General features: G+C 34.1%; 1 long non-coding RNA gene across 2 annotated transcripts in view; it reads right to left on the bottom strand.

Annotated features, from left to right (window-relative positions):
• The window catches only part of LOC140631641 (uncharacterized), a 37,005-nt gene extending 25,620 nt beyond the window's left edge, over positions 1-11,385 (bottom strand). Inside the window, exons 1-3 of one of the 2 annotated variants that reach the window (XR_012029173.1) lie at positions 11,195-11,385; positions 10,141-10,240; positions 4,580-4,912 (exon numbers count right to left, since the gene is read on the bottom strand). This is a non-coding gene — a long non-coding RNA (uncharacterized lncRNA). Of the gene's footprint in view, positions 1-4,579; positions 4,913-10,140; positions 10,241-11,194 lie in introns of those variants that run through there. The other variant, XR_012029174.1, reaches the window with a different exon arrangement.
• Positions 11,386-22,367: the final 10,982 nt, after the last annotated feature.

Below are 22,367 nucleotides of genomic sequence, written 5' to 3'. Positions count from 1 at the left end.
AAAATATCAGAAAGTGGGATCCCTGGGTGGCTCAGTGGTTGAGCTTCTGCCTTCAGCCCAGGGCGTGATCCTGGGGACCCAGGATCGAGTCCCACATCGGGCTCCCTGCATGGAGCCTGCTTCTCCCTCTGCCTGTGTCTCTGCCTCTCCCTGTGTCTCTCATGAATAAGTAAATAAAATCTTAAAAAAAAAAAAAAAGAATAGCAGAAAGCATTGCCTTTCAAACAGGACTTCCAAATCCAATGTCATCACTGCCTGTCATTAGCCATATAATCTTGATTATGTTATTTAAATTCTTTTACCTGATTTATTTTCCTAATTGATAAAATGAAAGTCACAAGATAACTTACATAACTAACATAGGGAGATCACATTAGGAGAAGGAAAATTACAGGGCAAGTTTCCAGCAACTGTTAGTTTCTTTTAATATCATAATTATCGTTGTATTCAGTAAACGGCACTGAGCTGTTGTCTAAGATAACCATGCAGCAAATGAGAATGAAAATATCAATCAGTATTCTAAAATTTTTAAAAAACCCTCTGTTTTTAGATAAGCTTTTGTATGAATTGGGAGTTACAGATAAATAAAACCCAGGAAAAATGGAAGTTAAATTATTACTTATACTATGTGATATAACATAAATTGGAAAACTATGTGAAAAAAACTATTTTCTGAAAAGTCAAGATATCATGGGTTCTTTACATTCATTGCATGAATTTGAATTTGAAGTATGTTATAAATTCACTCAAGTAATGCAGTCATCACTTGGTGGGGAATTTGACATCATGGATCTTTCAACCAGAATGCCTCAAGGAAACTTTTCATATAGAGTTAGTGAATCCAAAATATTGCTCCTCATCAATCATGGATTGACACCTTTCTTGGGAATCAGCAAATTTGTAAGTTGGATATTCAAGTTAGTGACTTATGTTCTATCTTCTTCGCTCTAAACTTTTATATACCCAGAAAATAAAACACCTCTGATTTTGTGTGTTAGTGTGTGTGCACGCACATGCCTTGCACTTAAACTTATTTTGCGTTTGATCTTTGACTTTTGCAATTCCCTAGAGCAGAGGTGGAGGAAAAAAAAATGAAAATGATTTCCTCTATGACCTCTCAGATATAGAGATAAAGTTCTCAAAATAGTGGGCTCCGTCCTTATAGATAAAAGAAGCTGCAAAATTGCTAAACACGCCTTAGAAACAAACATGCAAATACAGCAAAAGTAGCAAAATCTATAGAGGATTAGCACTGTTCTTTTACTTTATCATTTCTATTTTTTTTTATTTTATTTTCAGGAATGCTGTGAAAAGCAACTATTTTTAACTGTTTTCCTTAACACGTGGAATGCTCTAGAACTAATGTAAAGGATGTATGCAAAAAATACACAAAGTGATATTTATAATGATAAAAAAGGGCATTTTGCTTCCCAGCTATCTAAATATTTTATAGCAAGGGGCCTTCTAAGTCTTAGAGGGTCAAATGTATTGGATTTATTATTTCCACTTGAGAGTACTACATTATGAGTATGAACCAAAAAATTGAAAATCCATTTTTCAAAAAGGAAAATGTTAGATTTTGTCTGACTGGAAAAGAATATGGTAGATGATAGCAAGGGCAGAAACTTTTACTTATCCAATATAACCTACTCTCTTCCACAGAAATTGGATTGTTATGTATAATTACGGGACCAAAGGTCCATAAACAAGGGTTCGTGTACCATTTCTGAATATGAGAATAAAGATGAAACCTCTCCTTTCCCATTCTCCCTTTGAAAAGGGACTGGATTCCATTGTCAGTGAACCAGCTTTGACCCTGCTGGTGAGACTGGCAGGTTTTTATCTCCTCCCTGGGGAGTAACTGTCGGCATATCCAGTCTGCTACTCAGAGGTTTTAGCTTAGCCCCATGACCAACCTTCCTGCACAGTTTCAGAATTCCCCAAATACCTTGAGAAGGAAAATGTCCCTGTCTGTGCATCTGGACTGCATCCAGAGCTTTATGCACCCTCTAATAAATCATTTTAGGCTTTTCTAGATGTTCCAAGGCAAGCTGCGACTTACTACAGAAGTTTATTTGATGTTTGAAAAATGCCTTTTTAGATTTTCATATTCCAGTACGTTTCCCATCTTTCCCATCCTCATGAAATGCTGAAGTTTCTTATTGACTTGGGGAATTCTGTGTGAATGATAAATATTAATATTTTTATTTTATAGAAACATCATCTATTTTACTCTAGTATGCACTTTTTCTTAAATGTTGTTACTGTCGTTTCTTATTTTATCAAGGTTGACATTTTAATTTAGTCCGAGTATCAATTGACCGTTTTACCTTTGTTTTCCTGTCCACTTTAACCACATACTTCTTATTCTAATTTCAAAAACATATTTTTTACATTTTGATACCTTTTCAGTTATATATCAGTGCTATATCTTTTCTTTATTGACACATGTGAGGGACCAGGAGATGGGTCTCTGAATCAGGTCTGTGCTCTGAATTCCATCACCATGGGTTCATGGAAGCGAGCTTTTCACTGGCTGTTCCCAGCCAAGGATGGAGTATACACGGTACAGGAGCCTGTGTAAGGGGCTGAGTCACAACCCCAATATAGGACCCGTCTAAGACTTGTAAGGGCTCTTGCTATGATATATTTAGGTAGCCAGGAGGCAAAACATCCTTCGTTTATCATTATAAATATCATTTCAGTTATTTTTGCATATGCCCTTTATACGAGATCTTCAGAACTATTTTTCAAGTTTCATGAAAAGTCTAGGGTCTCGATTATAATTATGTGGGTTTTATGGATCTACCCGATTTCTATTACTATGTCCTGCAGCCAAATGGCAAATTTTTCTCAATATTGGTCACATGCATGTCTTTTTTATTTACAGTCATATATATCTTAAGTATCCTTGCAATTTGAATGTTAGCTGAGTGACATCCATCATCACAGCTACAATTCCTCAGTGTACATTTTATAAAGGAGTAAATATATTTATAAATATAAGGGATAAAGCAAATATTTTTTTACAATAAATTAAATGTCTTTAAAGAAAGATAATCAAATACATGTTTAAAGGTTTTTTTTTTTTAAGTGATAAACTAACATGTAAATATATACCATCAGGAGTATTTTTAAAGGCTAAAGATAGAGCACTTTCCTGGTTTCCAATAAAAAAATGATTTTTTCCAGGTACCCACTGACTATACTGTCCACTGTTGGATCTGCCAGGATGAGAGTGTAGGCCTAGAGTGAAGATCTCAAATTCTTAGTGTGTTTAGCCTCACTGGATAGACTAAGTAGGTGTGGATCGCCTAGCCCTGCCTATTTCCTTTAAGGAGCAAATCTATTCACTGGGAGAACAGGTTTGTCTTTTCTTCATCATGGTTTCTGTGACCTGGATAGACTTTTCTTCCATATGGGGAAACTTGTTTGTGACCAGCAAAATATGTCCCTGAATTAGTAAGTCGTATTCTGAGATTCAGATAGAAATTCCTATTGAACATCACACAGTTATGTCCCCCTATCTCAACTCTATCATGATAAAATTGACATTTGTCCTGCTATCAATGTTGTTTGTGATGGGGTAGGAACAATTAGGTAGGAAGCATTCTGTTTCCTAAGAAAGGATGGAGATCTTCTTACATTTCTGTAAATAAATGTTTGCCATTTAATTACAATATAGTCATGAACTCGTGTAATTTTAAAAATCATAAAAACTAAATTTGATGTATAAAGTCTACAATTTCAAAATCTTTTGTTCCTAGCAAAGGCTTTCAATCTGTGTTCCAAGCAGATAAAATGAGAAGAAATAAAGAGAAGGGCAAATATCAAAACCCTAGATCCTTGATACTCTTAAGATGATCCAAATATAAACTCCTTAAATATCTTTTTTTTGTATTTTTAGTATTTCTAATATTTTAGTATTTAGTATTTTTAGACATGAATGTTATCGCACAAGAAACTCCACAGAATCCAGGAAGCGTGAGGAGTAGAGGAATAGGTTATGAGGGAATTTGAGGTAACCAATCCACAGTGCCTGATACAAAGTACCTAGGAAATCTGTAAATTTAGTGAAAAAGTGACATAAATGTAGGCTCTCTGAGTCTTAAAATAGAGGAATTTCACAGAGTTCTTCTACTTTTGTTTCTAACCTAGTTTTAATCAATTTTTTTTTCCTGGAAATTGCAGATATGAAACCTGATATAAGAATGAGAAAAAAAAACAGATATAAATGTAAAATCAGGGGCTGAATGCTTCCAACATTTAGGATAGAAATCTGATCATTAGCACAGTAGATAATTTGATTTTAAGGACTTTATATAAGTAATTTTGTTCTGCAATATGTTACATAAGGCACTGTGATAGTCTCTAAGAAGATGTAAAAGTTTAAAATCTACATTTAAATTCCAACACATGCAAATTTAACCTATGCAAATGAGATTATTAGATTAGAGTTAGGAAAAATTTAAATTTCTATTTAACTTTATAAGTCCTATTAAGATAAAGGTTTGGAGGATACCTGCGCTTTGATGTTAGCTCTGAGAACAACCTGTTTGAAATTCAGTGTTGGCTCCTGGGCATGTGTTACAGGAAATTGTGAAGGTTGTAGTTTGATATTTCTTTGCTGCTACCATATATCCTTTTTAATCTATCACTTCCCAATATTGCTTCAGTGTCAATGCTATCATATTCTTGAAGAGAGATGACAAAACTGATTTTCTCTTGGGTAACAATTAGCAGTTGGCATGATCTTGTCAGCAAATAAAAGAAGATTGAACTCACACTTGCTTATAATACAAGGATCTATATTATTTCATGTAATAGGATCCCTAGATATTAGGTAAGCTCCAAATATCCTCAGGTTCAGCCTCTTGCTTGTTTCTCTTGTCTTTTATGTCGTAGCTTCAACCTAAGAGCAAAAGACATTTCTTCAAGTCTTTCCAGGTTTTACATTCAGAGTAAATAATATCTACATAAAGATGACAGGTTCTTTACTCTTGGATTTGTTTCATAGTATAGAATAAAGGACATGTTTTCAAGAAAAACATGCAGAAGACTTGCCCTCGTATCTCATTATTAATCATAACCAGTTATGCCTTTTTTTTTCAATTCAACAAATGATAATAAATATGAGAGTGTCACAATGGTCATAGACCAGTCAGGATATGTTCCTGGAGCTTGATAAAGGATCACCTTCTGTGGTGGAGGGTGGACAGCAGAGCAAAGCCAGCATCTTGCTGGGAAGGGAAGGAATAAAGCAGTACATAAATATTGAGTAGGGAGCAAACTGAGGCAGCTATATAACTTAACAGTGTAGGATTGTTTATTCTTAAAAAAAAAGCAAAAGAGTTTCACAAATTAATAAAGGTAGGAGTTTTGCTATCAATAATAGACATAGGAGGTAATTTTGGATAGATTTTCTGGGACCTTTCACAATACAGTAAGAGGAAAACCTAGTACTTGACCTCAGAGTAAAATAAAGATTTGTTATGGTAAATATCAGTTGTTAGTTCATTTAAACATGTAAACAGAAAATAATATTTCAATACAGTTTTTAATATTTAAAATTGTTTTATAGTCAAAATAGAATTTAACAGAGATTAACATAGATCACATGAATCATCTACATTTTATGTGCTAGACACAATTTTTTTAGCAATCCACAATAATGTTTTGCTCAAACTACAGCACATTATGGACTTCTGTTCAGCAAATTGTTTGATATGCTAGGAAAATAGTTCAAATATAGAAGTTTATTTGTTAATAATATTAACTATTCAGAATTTAACTATAGATATTCCATATGGGAAGTCAAAAATTTACTTGATGAATGCATGAATAACCAATATTATTTAATGATAACTTCCTATATGCCAGAAACTTTATTGTCATTTATTTAATACTAACAACATTGTAAGACTGGTACTATTTAACCCATTTTACAGATGAGATGACAGGTGTCCCTAAAGACAAATATTAGCTGATAGCCCTTTTTATTTGTGGAATGCTTTTATTTGGGTCGATGACTGGCATCAAGAGGAACAAACTAGGTACCTGTATTTTTATAAATGACATAAGCAGTGAAAAGATTATTGAAAAGAGTGATGGTTTGCCATTAAACAGAAGTTTTGCTCAATAGTGAGAGAAACATTGCTCAATTAGTTCACATATACATGGCGTATTTGGTAGTCTGAGTGAGAAAAAAAGGTGATATAATTTTTTTTTATATTAACATAGTGTAAGTCTTTTAGTCTAGTATAGTAACATATGTATCCTGTCCTGTGGCTGAGGTGGTGATGGCTTCACTCCTTCCACCATCTTGGAATATAAACTGACTTAAGTTATCATGATGGATAGTCTAATTTATTTACACTAAATTTGAACCAACTTCAATCTCTTTAATAGAAATAGGTCATCTCTTGTATATCTTTATATATATATAAAACTATACCATATGTGCTATGCAATATTTTACTGTTGTAACCCAAAGCCAAACGCACTAGAAATATTTTATTTTGTTTTTTATTTCACTTTATTAATTTTATTTTTTGTGGAAGTTTCCTGTGATCTATAAAATGCAAAAAAAAATCTCATTTGAGTAGAGTAAAAGGATTAGTTATTACTCATGCATGGAAAAATTTTTAAGGATTCAGCTGTGTCAGTGATAGATGGATAGACTGCTGAGAAACCACTTGAGATTTCTGTGATTAGGTTAGACAGGTCCCTACTCCTATTAGTGAGTGTTGCCTTGTTCTGTTACAGAGAGGAGGCAGCTGTCTTCTTGGGTTTTCCCCCTGGTGCTGCCTGCTTTAACTAAACCTGTAACATATTCGACAAGCAAATCAGGAAGGACTTTGCAGACAGATGGCAGAGCTGCCTATGCATTCTCATTTACATGTAACCTTGGTTCCTAACTGTACTTGAGCCCATATGCAGGGGTTTTGCAATCCCTTCGGGTTGGTTTTAAGTGCTAGGTAGACAAGTCAAATCTAACTTGGCCCATGTTTCCCTAATGCGATTTAATTCAATGGAGCTGTGCAAAGTGTTTATCAAAAGAAAGTATGAAACTAAAATCTTGGCTGAGTGGAAAAAATGATACCAACCTTGGTTAGTGAGGAGAATGCCCCAGGGGGGCCTACTTATGTAGGAAATGAAGACTAGGTTATTCAATTTATAAGTTAAAATTTAAAATATAATCAAACAAACTCTGCTTGGGATTTTGAATTGCCTGAGTTTAACGTTGGTCTATTAAAGTGCCTGCAAATGTAATTTGATCATACATAACACTAGCCAAGTTATGTATTTTCCATTATTGGAATATCTAAAGATAACTAATGTTAAAAAAATATACAGACATTCTCTCACTTTTAATGTTCCATATGCTTTTGATAGTATAGCCGATGAATAATAAATTGATTTTTGACCACGACCAGAAATTCATTTGTAAACTATCAGAATAAGTAATATCTCATAACATGCAACAGGTAAAATAATATTTCATATAAAATAAAACATATATTAAATGTGAAGAATATAAGTAGTATATATATATTTTAATATTTTATTTATTTATTCATAAGAGACACAGAAAGAGGCAGAGACACAGGCAGAGGGAGAAGCAGGCTCCATGCAGGGATCCCAACTTGGGACTCGATCCCGGAACTACAAGATCACATCTGGGCTGAAGGCAGATGCTAACATGCTAAGCCACTGGGGCTGCTCTATGCTTATTTTTTATCTTAAATTTGTATCTATTGTTTAGATTAATTTAATTCTGAATATGCCAACTAAAACCAACTTAACACTCAGTTTTTGTTTAACTGGGTCCTTAAATAAAACATATTCTGGATGTCAGCAGTGGGCTTCCCTTAGCTTCTGGAGGTTTTGGCTCTCTATAGTTTTTGCACACAGGCCACTACATTTCACATCCAGCATGTTAGATCTCTTTAATGCTTCAAATATCTTGGCATGTTGAGACTTTTATGATTTTAATATCTCTCACTACTCTTCTGCTGTATTCTTTGTCTTCAACAGGAGAAAATTATCTGAGAAAGCACAAAAAGAAAGAAAGGAAGAAAGAAAGAAAGAAAGAAAGAAAGAAAGAAAGAAAGAAAGAAAGAAAACCTGTATGCCATTACTAAATTTTAAATTTATCCTGATAAGTCAGTGAATTATTTTGAGCAGGAAAATGGTACCATTAAATCTATTCTTTGCAAAATATGCAAGCACCATCATGAAGGCAAGATAAGAGTGAATAAATGATGGTATCTGGGAAATAAGGCAGGAGACTATTCCGTAACCAAATAAAATAGGATGTGATTTAGTTTAAGCTATCAAGTAGAATAAACTGTGGAGAACTTCAAGTGATAAAATGTGAGGTTGAATGTATAGATATTTACTTCAACATTTGTGGTGAACCATTTCTGAATGTATGCCCTACAACATTATGAAGAAACTGAGACACTATTATATAATTTAAAGCAGGAAAAATATGACTAAATAATGATGAAAACTAATACACAAAACAGTTACTCCATGTCAGGCAATGTTTCCTGTGTTTTACATCCTCAAAAAAATTATGACATAGTTAATATTGTTGTCTTCATTTTATAAGGAAACCAGGAAACCAAGAAGTTATATAACCGGCATTCCCAAGGTCAGCGTTAGAAATAGCAGTTTTAAACCTTATCATGTTCTTCAGTGAAAGTTTAGTTTTTCAAGTTCAATTTTTGCTCTCCCTTATATATTAAACATATAAATGTAACCATAAAGAGAAATTTAGCATGCAAAATTCTCTTTTTTTCTTTTTAAAAATATTTATTTATTTAATTTAGAGAAGAAGAGAGAGCATGAGCAGGAGGGGGATAGGGAGAGGGAGAGAGAATCTCAAGCAGAACCCACACTAAGTGCAGATCCCAACGTAGAGCCGCATCTCATGACCCTAAGATCATGACCTGAGTCAAAACAAAGAGGGGGGGGGACACTCAACTCACTGCACTCCCCAGGTCCCCAGGTGCCTCTCTCTGTATTGTGTGATAAAATCTTTGGAATTACTGTGTGTGAATATCTTGTAAGCCAAATACTGAAACTTAGCCTTCAGAGAAGACTTAGGTTTTTTTTTTAAAAAAAGGCATGGGAATGTATGTTAGTGGACATCCTACCTCCAAGGGGACACTTCGGAATTTCACTGTAAAAAATGTGTAAGTGAAATTAGGGAACAAATTGGTAGCACTTAAGAGGTTACATCTAGGTTCTCTGTGTCTAAATTTTGTATAAAGTTAGGACTTTGGAAAAGAAGTAATGCCACTGACAGGTAATAGTTTTGAGTATAAACAATAGCACCTTTTTTCAATCTTTGAACAAACATTCTAATTCAACTTGTTCTGTAATTCCTTCAGTTTAGTTTTACTGTCATCTAACTTTTGTCATCTCTTATAAATACTGACTGAAATTAAAAACCAGGAAACGATTTACTTATGTCAAAATAATTCAACATTGAATATGAACAATACAGATGGCTTCATTTAAGATATGCATGGACAAAATACATTAGACACATACATAATATTACACTTGATTTTTATAGGCAGCAGTAAATGTTCCTGTATCTAAAAGCTTTTCTTTTTAAGAGAATTTAAAACAAAAATGATTCTTCAACGACAGCCATTCAGTAAGTGACTTTAGCAAAGATCTGATATGTTCAGTGAGCGTTTACTTTGTACAATTATGTTCCACGGGGTGGTGTGTTCCCTTTAGCAATTCATTCCAGCAGGAAGCAAATGCAAACTTGATTTTTAGTAAACTTTTGTTTTAAATGACTTTTAGAGCTGCAGATCTAAAGAAAAATTGCAAGAGTGGTACAAATGTGAACTTTTGAACCATAATCTTTTCTTCTTAGAATGCAGAAGTGTTGCAGTATGATAGGCCCTGAAGACATAAATATGCTACTGAGAACCCAAAGTAAATCGGGCTCTTTTGTTTGTAATTCAGAGCCTCGGAAAGAAAATCCTTTGGTTTTCTTTAATTTTTCCTTAGAGAACATAAAATATGTTGTGATGTCAAAATCTTTCTGAGTGTAGACACCCCACAGGCAAGTTGTTTGCTCTAATTAAAACAAAATGAATATAAATCTCTTACTCATAAATCTTTGATGGTGGGTTATGGACTTTAATGTTTCCGTAGTATCCTCAGCAGTCAAAATCCTTCTCATTCTGGTAACTCTGCTCTCCCAAGCCTCCTGAAATAGAGTGTATGTGACTCACCAAAATCATTTCACACTTGTGTGCTGTTGAATAATTGGTATCCTTGGGACCATTTACCCCAAATAGTCCATGTTGTTTTAAAAAATCACTATCCAGAAGACATTAAGTGAAAACAACTATGTGTAAAAATAGGAATCCTATTATCAAAAATTGTTCAGTAAAACTCTGCTCATTCTATTGCATGTTTAATTTGATGAGCTAAAACATTCTTTTGCTTCCCTTTAATAATATGATGCATTTGAATGTCTTCTGAAAACTTGGGAAAAATGGAGGTTGGAGAATGTATAAAATAAATTCTTAGAATTTAGAATGTTAATTTATGAAAGTGTAAGGACATTAATTTTAATAACATTATTTCATTTGCATATTATTATCTACATCTAAATATTTTAGTCAAAATTCTTTGGTTACTGCTGGTCAGTAACTTTGAGAATTTATTCTTGACATCTTATCATTTTTTCTTCTTTCAAGAGAAACATAGTTGTGTCCCATGAGGAAAAAAAAAATGTTACCATTTGCATTTCTTACTTAAAATAATTTGAGGTCATCTTTCAAAATTGAGGCCCTTAAGAGCAGCTCCAGACTCTAAAAATATAGAAGACATATTCTATAGAAATATTCTTATGATCCTCACAATAGATTCACATATGCGTCACATGGGAGCAGTGCCCTTGCTCAATACTCAAGTTTCTAATATCCTTCTTCTTGATAATTTTTATTAGCTCAGAGTCCCTGTGCCTGAGAGCAAGGAACTTGTTTAAAAAATAATAAATAATGATTCTGGTACCTCCACAAGTATGGATTTTCTCTACCTGTCATCCTACTTTGCTTTTCCTTTGGATTAATATTGACAAGCATATACCCCACTCCACATAGAAATAAATCCAAATATCTCTCAGCTACTACTCTTGTCCCCAGTTCACTTTTACCTTAACGGGGAGGTGTGGGTGATTTACATGATTGGCGAAATTACCCCGCCCCGCCTCCACACATTCTTTTCTCTTTAGGATGTCTCAGCCTGCAGTGAGCATGAGTTCTGATCTGCCTTCTGCCATGTTGTAAATTTAGCAATAAAGTCCCTGCTCCGTATGTAACTGACTTAGTATGGCTGCTGCATGCTGGGGAGCCATGAAAGAAGTTCTTGTTGCTAAGCACCAAGGCCAACAAATCTGATAACAAATCCACAAGCTCTAAAGCTCACATTCTGATTTCACTGTGCCTCACTTCTATGTTTATCTTGATTGGTTCAGAATCCAAATAAGAAAAACAGGGGTGTACGTTATTTTCACTCTTGCTTGCAACAAATTCTGCAAGGTCTTCATCAGTTCTACTTTAGCCAAACTTAACCAAAGACCTCTTAGAGCTTTTGAACATCTCTCTCTCTCTCTCACTCTCTCTCTCTGTACACTCACACACACACACACACACATATTTTCCGTATATCTACACGTATTCCACATGTCTACATCAAGGGTTAGCCAATAGCTATTATCCAGGACATATACTTAATAATTCCTTTTTAGAATTTTCATAATATAAAAAAATAAATCACCCTTGTGATATAAATAAATAACCCTTGAGACTGTATGACTGTTTAAACATACTTGGTTGGGGTGCCGGGGTGGCTCAGTTGGTTGGGTGTCAGACTCTTGATCTCAGCTCCAGTCTCGATCTCACTGCGGGGAATTCAGCTGGTGTTGGGTGTACTTAATAAGAACCACAACAAGGACAACAACAAAAGACATGCCTGGTGTTAATGTTTCTAATCTAATTATCACAGTTAAGATGTTGATGTCAAATATGGAGCAAAGATAAAAAAAACAAATTGTAAGGTAGTCCTTCTTACAAAATATTGGAAAGATCATTTATTTGGGTCATTCTGTAGCCTCAAAGATCTAATGATGCACATCAAGCAAAACACTTAACATGTCATTAGTAACCCAGAGAATTTTTTTAATTAGATATAATCTTAGATGAGATAATGCTAATCATTAATATTAATTTCTATGAGATAAATTGCCTTTCTGTAAAAACTACCTCCAAATTGTTTATAGCTTGCAAAATTCTTGGGCGGGGAGATGAACATATAAAGGCAAGCAATTTTTTAATTATTCAGGCTTTTACAAATTCTTTAAATAAATTTCCCTCCAAATAATTTGGTAATTGATTTTTAATATCAGGATAAGTTAAGCTAATGTAAACCCACCTCTAACTTAAACACACATAAATTCTGTGTTATTAAAGGAACAAAAATTCTAATATCCATAAAGTAACAGAGAGAATAATTTAAGCTTATGAGAAAAATTAAAAAGCAGCATGTTAATAATAATGAGCATTTATTATGTAACTTAATTGGAAATTATGGGACCCAGGTTCAAACATGGATTTTCATATATTGGTTTTTGGGGGATAGAATTTAATTTCCTTAGGTTTCTTCTTTCTCCTCTCAAATATGAGTATAGAACTCTTAAAAATATCGTTGCTAACATTTTCTTTGAGAAAACTTTTGATTTAAAATTTAAATATACTTAGAACAAAATTAGGTAGACAAATACATCAAATTTATATCCACATTAAAAACAGTTTGGGGGAGGTGCCTGGGTGTCAGGCTTGTCCTCAGCAGAGAGTGAGTGTAGGATTTTCCCTCCTTCTCCTGCTATCCCTTTCCCCTCTCCTTCCCCCACTCTCTTTCTATAAAATAAATAAATAAATAAATAAATAAATAAATAAATAAATAAATAAATAAATAAATATTTTAGGTTTTACACAATGGAAAGCAACTACTGTTACAATGAGGCATTTTTAATTGAATCAATCTATGTCATTATTGAAGCTACTCACTTTGCTACAAAATGTCTTGCTCTTAATACATCCATTATAGGAATTTTAAAGTGAAGGAATGAAAACATTCTGTAATGAATACATGGATTTTTGAGTGAATAAGGAAAATACAAAAGGCATAACTGAAGTAAAGTATAAACGAGCACCTGTGCATTCTCAAAATGCATTTTTATCTACATTATTTTACCAGTTTAAATGAGGATTGACTTAGAGCTTCAATTCATGTTGTAGAGTTTGTATAAAAATGTCCTCTTATTAGAAATTTTTATGTCCTCAAAGTATTTGGAAATATAGTTTTATGTTCTCTATCCATATGTAAATGACTCAAACATTTTATACAATTTTATCTCTGAAACATTTTTTTTAATAATGGAATAAAATTCTCACCATAAAATGAGAGTTAATATACTACAAATTGATAGAGAATACAATATAAAGATAAATGACCCAGATCTTTGTGTAGCAATCCCATAGATTATACCCTAGAGTTAAGTATGGCCATTCAATTCCACTCTATTATTCCTGCATTGTTGGGGAGATAGGAGAAACAAGTGTTAATGTCGGTCACTGCTTAAGGAGTCTCCATCATTCTTCGGTCACAAAATGTGTTCATCTCCACAGGGCAGAAAACAGGGCACTAAAGATAGATCATCATACTCACATGAGAAACAAATTGCCCATTTTCTCATTGATAGGATACAGTCAAATGGACAGAGGGAAGTGTCTTATCATAAAAAAGTTTTAGTTTTGAGCCAAAGAGAATATAACATATTAAGAGAATAGCTCTTCAAGGGTAAAACTACACTTGCCTTTGTAATTAAATCTATCTCATGATTTTATATTTCTTTCAACCAAGTGGATCATGAAAGAGAAAAATGCTTTCTGCTTACCAAAAATAAAAGTAGTTATTTTGGAATATGTCTTTTCCGATAGTTAGATTGTAATCCTAGCCTTCTAAAATTGTCATCACAATTTAGGTAATTTAATCTCCAACAATATGTTTCTAGCATTTTTTTTTTTTTTTGCTTTTTGTTCAATAACAGATGACCAAACTATATGTAGTTATAATACATTGAGTTTGTTTGACTAAAGAGGAACTCATGATGTATGATTAGCTCTTGGAAATTTAAATTCCATAACTCTTCCTACCATGTATCTATTTTTTTTTTTAATTGTATGTGAGGAGGCATAACCTGTTTCCCCTGAATGGACCATCACTGGCAATAGATAATGTATACTGAACATATATTATGTGTAAAGCACTTTACGGAAATTCATTTATGTCCCGATTTATGTGCCTTCTATTTATATTCTTATTTTATAAACTAATGAACTACATCTTTAAGTGTCTAATAATTTAAAAGTTTAAAACTCAACTAGAAAATAATGTAATTTTTTAAAATGGACAGAACACCATGAACAAGCACTTTGGCAAATATGGGAAATGGTTAGTGGTTAGCAATTAAATATAAAAAAGTTGCTCGACATCATTAGTCTTGAGAAAAATGCAAATCAAAACCAGAATATGCTACCACCACACATTTATGCAAATAGCTGAAAAAAAAAAACCACAAAAAACTGACCACAACAAATGACAAGGAAGAGGGCAACAGAAACTGTCATTTATTGCTTGTGGTAATGCAAAATGATGCCACTACTTTGTAAAACATTTAGAGATTATTTTGAAGTTAACCATGTATTTATCACTTGATTACCCAACTATACTTCTAAGTATTTAAGAAAGTCAGAGGAAAACAGATTCACACAAAACCCTGCATATACTTATCACCAGAAACTGAAAATCCAAGATTGATTTCTACATATGAGGGGTAAAGTCAATTTAAAGCATTCAGATTGGACAACCTGCTTGAAATCTGATCAACCCTTTCATTGTTAGCGTTTTGCACATGATTGTAATTTTTATGTCAAAAGAAGCCAAAACTTGCAATACTATTTTTAGCAGACCAAAAAGAAAAGAACTAAGTATAAAATGTATAAATATTTTTGACTTGAACATTTGGATGGCACTGGGTGCAAACAGACCATTCATCCTTTGGACGTAATGTTTGGAAAAAAAGAGCCTTTTTACAAAGAGATGGTTTATGTCCAGTCTGGTGAGGGGTTAAGTCCTACTGTAACTCACGACTGTTAAACAATAAATAAACGGAATCACTGTCCCCCCCCAAAAAAAATGATATACGGGGCCAGTGGAATGCTCCTCTGTTCCAAAGGAACAAATTATCTGTTCAAATAACAATATGGATGCATCTTAAATGTCTTTGGGAGATGAAATGTTGGGCCCCAAATCTCCGTCATTTTTTTATGGCATTCTGCAGAAGATAAACCTGAAGGATGGAAAACATGTTAGTGCCTGCCATAGGTCGGGGAGGGGAGCGGTTACCCACAGAGAGGACACCCAAGGTAAACTATGTATTGTTTATGGCTTCTTATGGGTTGCAAAGAGCGGCAGCCCACTAAAACAGAAACTTATACTTACTATCTAGCCCTTTAAAAGAATTATTACTGACTCTTGCATTGAACATGAATGATCAACATAATAAATCTTATGAACTAGGCCAATCCCATTGTCTAATCCGTGTTTCCTAGAGCACTCCAAGCTGCTCCTCAAACATTTACCTAAGGGGAGATAGCAGATGCACACGCCCGCGCACACATACAGGCAGGCACGCACATGAGCTCTCCCTTTTCACTCTTTCTTGCTCTCACTCAATTTCTATTTCTTCAACTCACTGTCTCTCTCTCTCTCTCTCTTTTTATTTTAGTATAGTTCATACAATATTGCCTTAGTTTCAGGTGAACAACATAGTGACTCAATAACTCTACACATTATGCTTTTTCCACTGGAAGTGCAGCTACCATCTGTCACCATGTAACACCGTTACAATATCACTGACTATATTCCCTCTGCTGTTCCCTTTTATTCCTGTGGCTCATTCCATAACTCTAAGCCTGTATCGTCACATCTCTTCACCTATTTCTCCCATCCCCCACCCTGCACCTCTCTGACAACCATCAATTTGTTCTTTGTATTTATAGGCTTGATTCTACTTTTTTTGTCTATTTATCTGTTTTGTTTTATTTTAGATTCCACATATAAGTGAAATTATATTTGTCTTTCTTTGATTTATTTGACTTATCATAATACCCTCTAGGTCCATTCATTTGTTGTCATAAGTGGCAAGATATCTTTTTTTTTTTTATGGCTGGGTAATACCCTATTGTGTGTAATCATATATATAATATTTAGTATATGATAAGTATATGTATATCTTCTTTATCTATCAATAGATCCTTGGGCTGCTCCCATATATTGGTTATTGTAAATAATGCTGCAACAAACATAGGGATATATATATATATAATATATATAATATATATATAATATATATTTATAATATATAATTTATATTAATAATTTATAATATCATTTATTATTATATTATAATTTATATATTATATTATAATTTATATATATTTTATATTATAATTTATAATATAATATAGTATATAATATATATATTATATATATCTTTTTTTTGAATTAGTGTTTTAGTTTTCTTTGGGTAAATATTCAGTAGTGGAATTAGTAGATCCTACATTATTTTTAATAATTTTAATATTTTTGGGGGGAGCCTCCATACTCTTCCACGGTGGCTGCACCAATTTACATTCTGGCCAACATTGTTGGAGGGTTCCCTCAGTTAATTGATCATTTTTTGAAGAAACGAAGTAGAGATAATATAATTTTGTTTGCTCAGCCCTGCCACAGTGCCTAACAAGGTTTATATATTCAACATATAAGTGTATGCCAAATGCTTAAATTCTCTATACTTTAGGATAACTTAATAACCGATTAGATGTAGTGAGAGTAGGGGTGCCCAGGGTGGCTCAGTGTCTGACTCTTGGTTTCGGCTCAGGTCATGATCTTATGATTCTTGAGATCCAGCTCCATGTCAAGCTCCTTAATCAACGGAAGTCTGTTTGAAGATTTTGTACCTCTGCCCTCCCCCATTCATGTGCACACTCTCTCAAATAAATAAATAAATATTTTTTAAAAATGAAGTATACAAATGATATTCCTTAAATTGGGGGAAATTTTTGACTCTTTTTGCACACTTTTCAGTGAATTTATATGTGGGGATGCTGTTATTGCATTAGAAGCTGGAGTCTATGCAGTATAATCATTGAGTGAGGCTTTTCTAATAATGCATAGGAAAAGCATCTGAAAATCAGAATTTCCAAGCTGGATAGCATAAAGTCTCAGAATTCTTCCCTTTTTAAAGGGACATTGACTTTTCATTCCAAACTGACAGTTCACTAGGAAAGGAGCTAAAAAATGTTGTTTACATATTGCTTTATTATAACATTCCATAAATACATATGGACTATTGACATGACTTCTAAAGATTATGTTTTTGTAACATGCCAGTGTCTTGTGCCCACAATTTCCACCATTCCATGAGGATTTTTAATGGGTGATATGCAAAATCATTGCTTAGGCGATTAATTTCTTACTGCTTGGTTTTAAAGTAAACAGAGAGCAAAGGCAACTGCATGGGTGCACGCGCGTACACACGCACACCACAGTGGGAAAGTTTTCAGCCTTAGGATTCTTAGTAATGAAATAATGCCTTAAAAAGCCATTATTTAAAGAGAAAAAAGGGAATGTTTTAAAGGGTGTTGGGGTAACTTATGGAATCTCCAAGATTATCAGAGAAACCAGCCTTGTGTAGGATGGCAGGCACAGAACCAGGAATTTCATCAGTCTAGCTCAGGATGGCTTCAGTGAAGACCACCGCTCTCCACTGATGGGCAGTGATAAGGCTTTGGCAGGTAGAATGTTGGAAAACAGAGACTGTAGTCATGACACAATATAGGAAGCTTCTTAAGTAATAAAGCCAGAAAATCCAAACCTTAAATTATGGAAGAGTGATATAAATCCCCATACCTAACAATAGGTGCTACTGTGACTCTGGTAATTGAATACATAATTTAACTATGTAAAATTCAAATGAAAGTCATCAACCTGTAGCTAAGAGGCAGCTACTGTTAGATCAGTAGAGAGGTTTAGAATTTTAGTAAGTTATCAACATTTGACATTTGCACTTTAGAAGATCCCAATTAAGAGTCCAGATTGCACTCTTCAGCTGCCCCTCCAGCCATGGACAGGCTCTCCCCAGAGCCACAAAAATCCCCACAGTTCACTTCATTTGATGTTACTTGTGTGATTCTTTTGACTTACTATAACTGAAATCCTGGAAGAACTTAGATCTCGATCATCACTCTTTCTGAAACAAAACAAAACAATGGCACTTTTTTCCAACATAATCGAGTCTTGATATTTATTACATGTTAGAGACTATTTGGATTCCAAACATAGAACCGACATCGGGTAGAGGTCTGATGAAACTGGATCTGTTGCTATCAGAGTCCACGTGTTCAGAGCTACTTTCTCTACAAGCATGTCCTGTTTTTATTCACATCTGTTGTATTAGCAATGAATTCCTTGTCACAGAGTTGTATATGGATTGCTTGCAGGTATGACTTTTGTAGCGGTACCTCCATTCCCACCTAAATAATGGCATCCATTAGAAGGTTTAGTTCAGATACCATTTTATTGAATGTCAAAATATAATAGTTTGTCTGCCTGAGTTATGTTCAGCAGTGTGCATTGTTAGCACCTGCTATACATACAAATGTGTGTTATTTCCACCTAACTTACTCTCCAACACCAAAGTTTGTAGGCAAGCGCACGGTCTTGGTTTCCTTCATGGCATGACTTTGCGCTGACAATCCAGGCAAGCCCATATTTTTTCCTAAATTACATTGTTCCATATCTTCATCTGAATTCTCATTTGACTGGAACATTATTTTTTTTTTTTTAATTTTTTTTTTTTTTTATTTATTTGTGATAGTCACAGAGAGAGAGAGAGAGAATGAGGCAGAGACACAGGCAGAGGGAGAAGCAGGCTCCATGCACCGGGAGCCCGATGTGGGATTCGATCCCGAGTCTCCAGGATCGCGCCCTGGGCCAAAGGCAGGCGCCAAACCGCTGCGCCACCCAGGGATCCCTGACTGGAACATTAAAAAGAATATCCTCCTCTAAATTCTCATTGGGCTCTAGCAGATTCTGGCTATGATCCACCATACTTTTTGGCTTTCACTTCAGCGAGGATTAGGAACAAGATTAAAGGAACTGCAACCAAACTGGACGCCAAATTCACGTACTGTGGAAAACAACACAAAGACAAGACCTCAGAGTTATTTATTCCCGAGTTGGAGTGTGGAAATTCATGTACCTATAGAGAAACTAAACTTAAGTGTGAATCAGAATACCTATGAGTTAAAACAGGTGTGTGATCATTTGCGTGTTCTCTGGATACCAGGAACATGCAAGTGTATCATTTATGTTGTATAACATGTAACTTACATAATTTTTAAGTAAAATTAGAAAACAAAATACTAATTATACTTGAAAGTGGAAAATCCACAGCTGGTTAATGGTCAATAGTTCTGAATATGCATAAATACCCCTTGTATTTTCTCTGTACAATTTAGAATAACACATCAGTAACAGAAAGACTCCTAAAATTATCCCAAATGATGGCAAGTTTAGTCAAACAGGTACATTGATCTCATTTTATTTTCCACAGTTTTTAATATCCTATACTGATAAGCCATTGTGCTGATGTTTTAATATGTTATTTTATTTAATCCTAGTGATCTGAAAATATTTCTGAATATACATAGAAGGACAATATGGAATATACTGTCATGTTTATAATAGTTACATTCAAGGGACAATATATTATGTGCCCTTAATTGTTCTTTATTATATTTTCCTGAGTCTTGTATTTCATCTGCATTAACATTATATTACTTTTAACAAAAAAATGAATTATGATATTCTCAATATTTTGTAAATTATATTGGCCCTTCTATGGCCAGTGCCACACTCCAGCCATTTATATACTTTACTAATAATTTACAAAACTACTTCTGGGAATGAAATTGTCATCTAGTTAAATTAATGTGATGTTGATAATAAATGCTTGAAAAGTAGCTTTTTTTGTTTGTTGGTTTGGTTTTCTTGACCTAGATTTCAGAGCAGTATCCTGTGAGGTAAGAATTCCTTCCAATATGGCAGCCATGTATTTGGAAAACACTAACATTTGGCAGTTCCAGAACATACTGATAATTTAACCAGTCAGATGGAGGTCATCTGGGACAGATGGTGGTCCATCTGTCCAAATATATACCATACTGTATATATTTGATATGTTCCCCAAAGTAGGCATTATCTTGTAATTTACACCAAAACCTATCCTTTAGTTTATAAAATTCCTTTCTCTTGTGCTTTCCTTGCCACTCAAACACATTAAATGAGATGCAAATGTTATAGTCCACTTACTGTGTTTGTTTCTTTTCAGAAATATCTATGCTATGAAGAAGCTCAAATATTCACAGAATGAAAATATCTTCATAAAATCATTCCAGAGTCTCAAGACCATCACATATCAACAAGTAGGACTCACTTTTGAAGTAGGTGAATGTTTAACACTATTTCTTCCCAAACATATTTCTTTCTATAAAGCAATCTTTTATGAAAATGCCATGTTTTTCGAGTTTGTGTTTAATTTTCTACAATGATGATATAAGCCAACCAGATAATAAATGTCCATGGATTGAAAGTCAGAATTCCTTAGATTCAATTCTAGCTCTTCAATTAAGATTTTAGAACTTAATTTTTCTTATCTGAAGTATTTATGAGTACAAACTCTTTCTCTTGAATGTAAAAAAACTTTTTTATTAAAAACTACAAGAAGGGGATGAAATTTTTATTCCCATTATTAATTATTTATAGGAAGGTACATTAGATGAGAATATTCATATGACTTTTGAATCACATACACATCAACCCACGTGTGTTGTTCTAAGAATTATAAGCCTGTTTCATCTGTTCTTTATCTGAGTATTAGATGGCACATATGATCTCAGTTTAATTTTACGTAAATAATAATTATGTAAAAATGTTGTATGTACAGATATTTTTATAAATACATAATATTTTCAAACATAATAAAATGAATTTGTGATGTTATTTGAACTAATAATAATATCAAACTTGTAGTCAACAAATATATTAAGATATTTGTTTTCAATTTTTCTCATGAAAAACTATCTGGGTTTTTAGATGTTTGCCAATTTTGTGTAAATATTTGACTTTTTGTGTTTTCTCATGGAGAACTTTGCATAGGGTATTTTGGACATTGTTTCATTTGTTTTAGCTTGCATATTGCCCAACAACTAGGCACTGTGCACACAAAGTACATTCATTGAATTTACATTGCCTCCAATGTAGTGTCAAACCATGCAATTCTAAAAATTTGTAAATTATGATACTTTCAAAGCCTACTTCTAGTAATGTAAGTTGTCTCTTTCAATATTTATCTCTGTAACAAACTACCATGATGGTTGGTTTCTTTTAACATGCTCCTAATTTCACAACACCCAAGTCAGGTCTGTTTTTGTACAAGTGTGCATAGTACAGCCACACAGGGCCAGAAGGGTGCTATTGTTGGGGTTTAATGCTCTGCAGTCACTGGATTTAAATTATTAATTTTATGTTGAATTTGTGTTTTCTAAATGATGTTCGTTGAGATAATCGAGCATGTTCCAGAATCTTAAAGCTTCAAATCAACTACGGTCGTATTTCTTGTTACCTCTTCATCTACGTGAATGAGTTGTCCACCTCTTCCCTCTCTCTTTGGTGGACTCTCCCTGCCTATCCTCCCCCTCCCTTCCTCCGCACCCACCAAGATACCTCTGTTTCTTCCACCCTCATTGATATGAGGAGGATCAGGGTAAGGTGGTTGCAATATCCTCGAGGTTGCCCCTCTGCAGTGGAGTGGGGACAGAGTCTGTAAGAAAGAAACATACATGGCTTCCGTGTCCCCAACTGGAACACCTTGTGTCCCCTCAGACCCAAGCTTGTCCTATGAGACAGTCAGTGAGAGACTGTCCTGAGGCCCCAGTGTGAGTCTGCACTTCCCCCACAAATGTTCCCACGCCCAAGGGAGCACTCCTTCAGCCTGTCCTGTGCCCAGAGAGCCTGTTCCTACTTCAACCTTCTAAATCTAGCTTGTGATCATCTCATTTAGCCAGATTGAGAAGCTTTTGATAAATGAACCAAGAAATATAAACTGTGTAATTTAGGTGATTCCACATATGAACTAAGTG

This window comes from Canis lupus, chromosome 4 (genome assembly GCF_048164855.1).
Source record: "Canis lupus baileyi chromosome 4, mCanLup2.hap1, whole genome shotgun sequence".
Lineage (NCBI taxonomy): Eukaryota > Metazoa > Chordata > Mammalia > Carnivora > Canidae > Canis > Canis lupus.
This window is presented reverse-complemented; position numbering and strand designations above follow the sequence as displayed.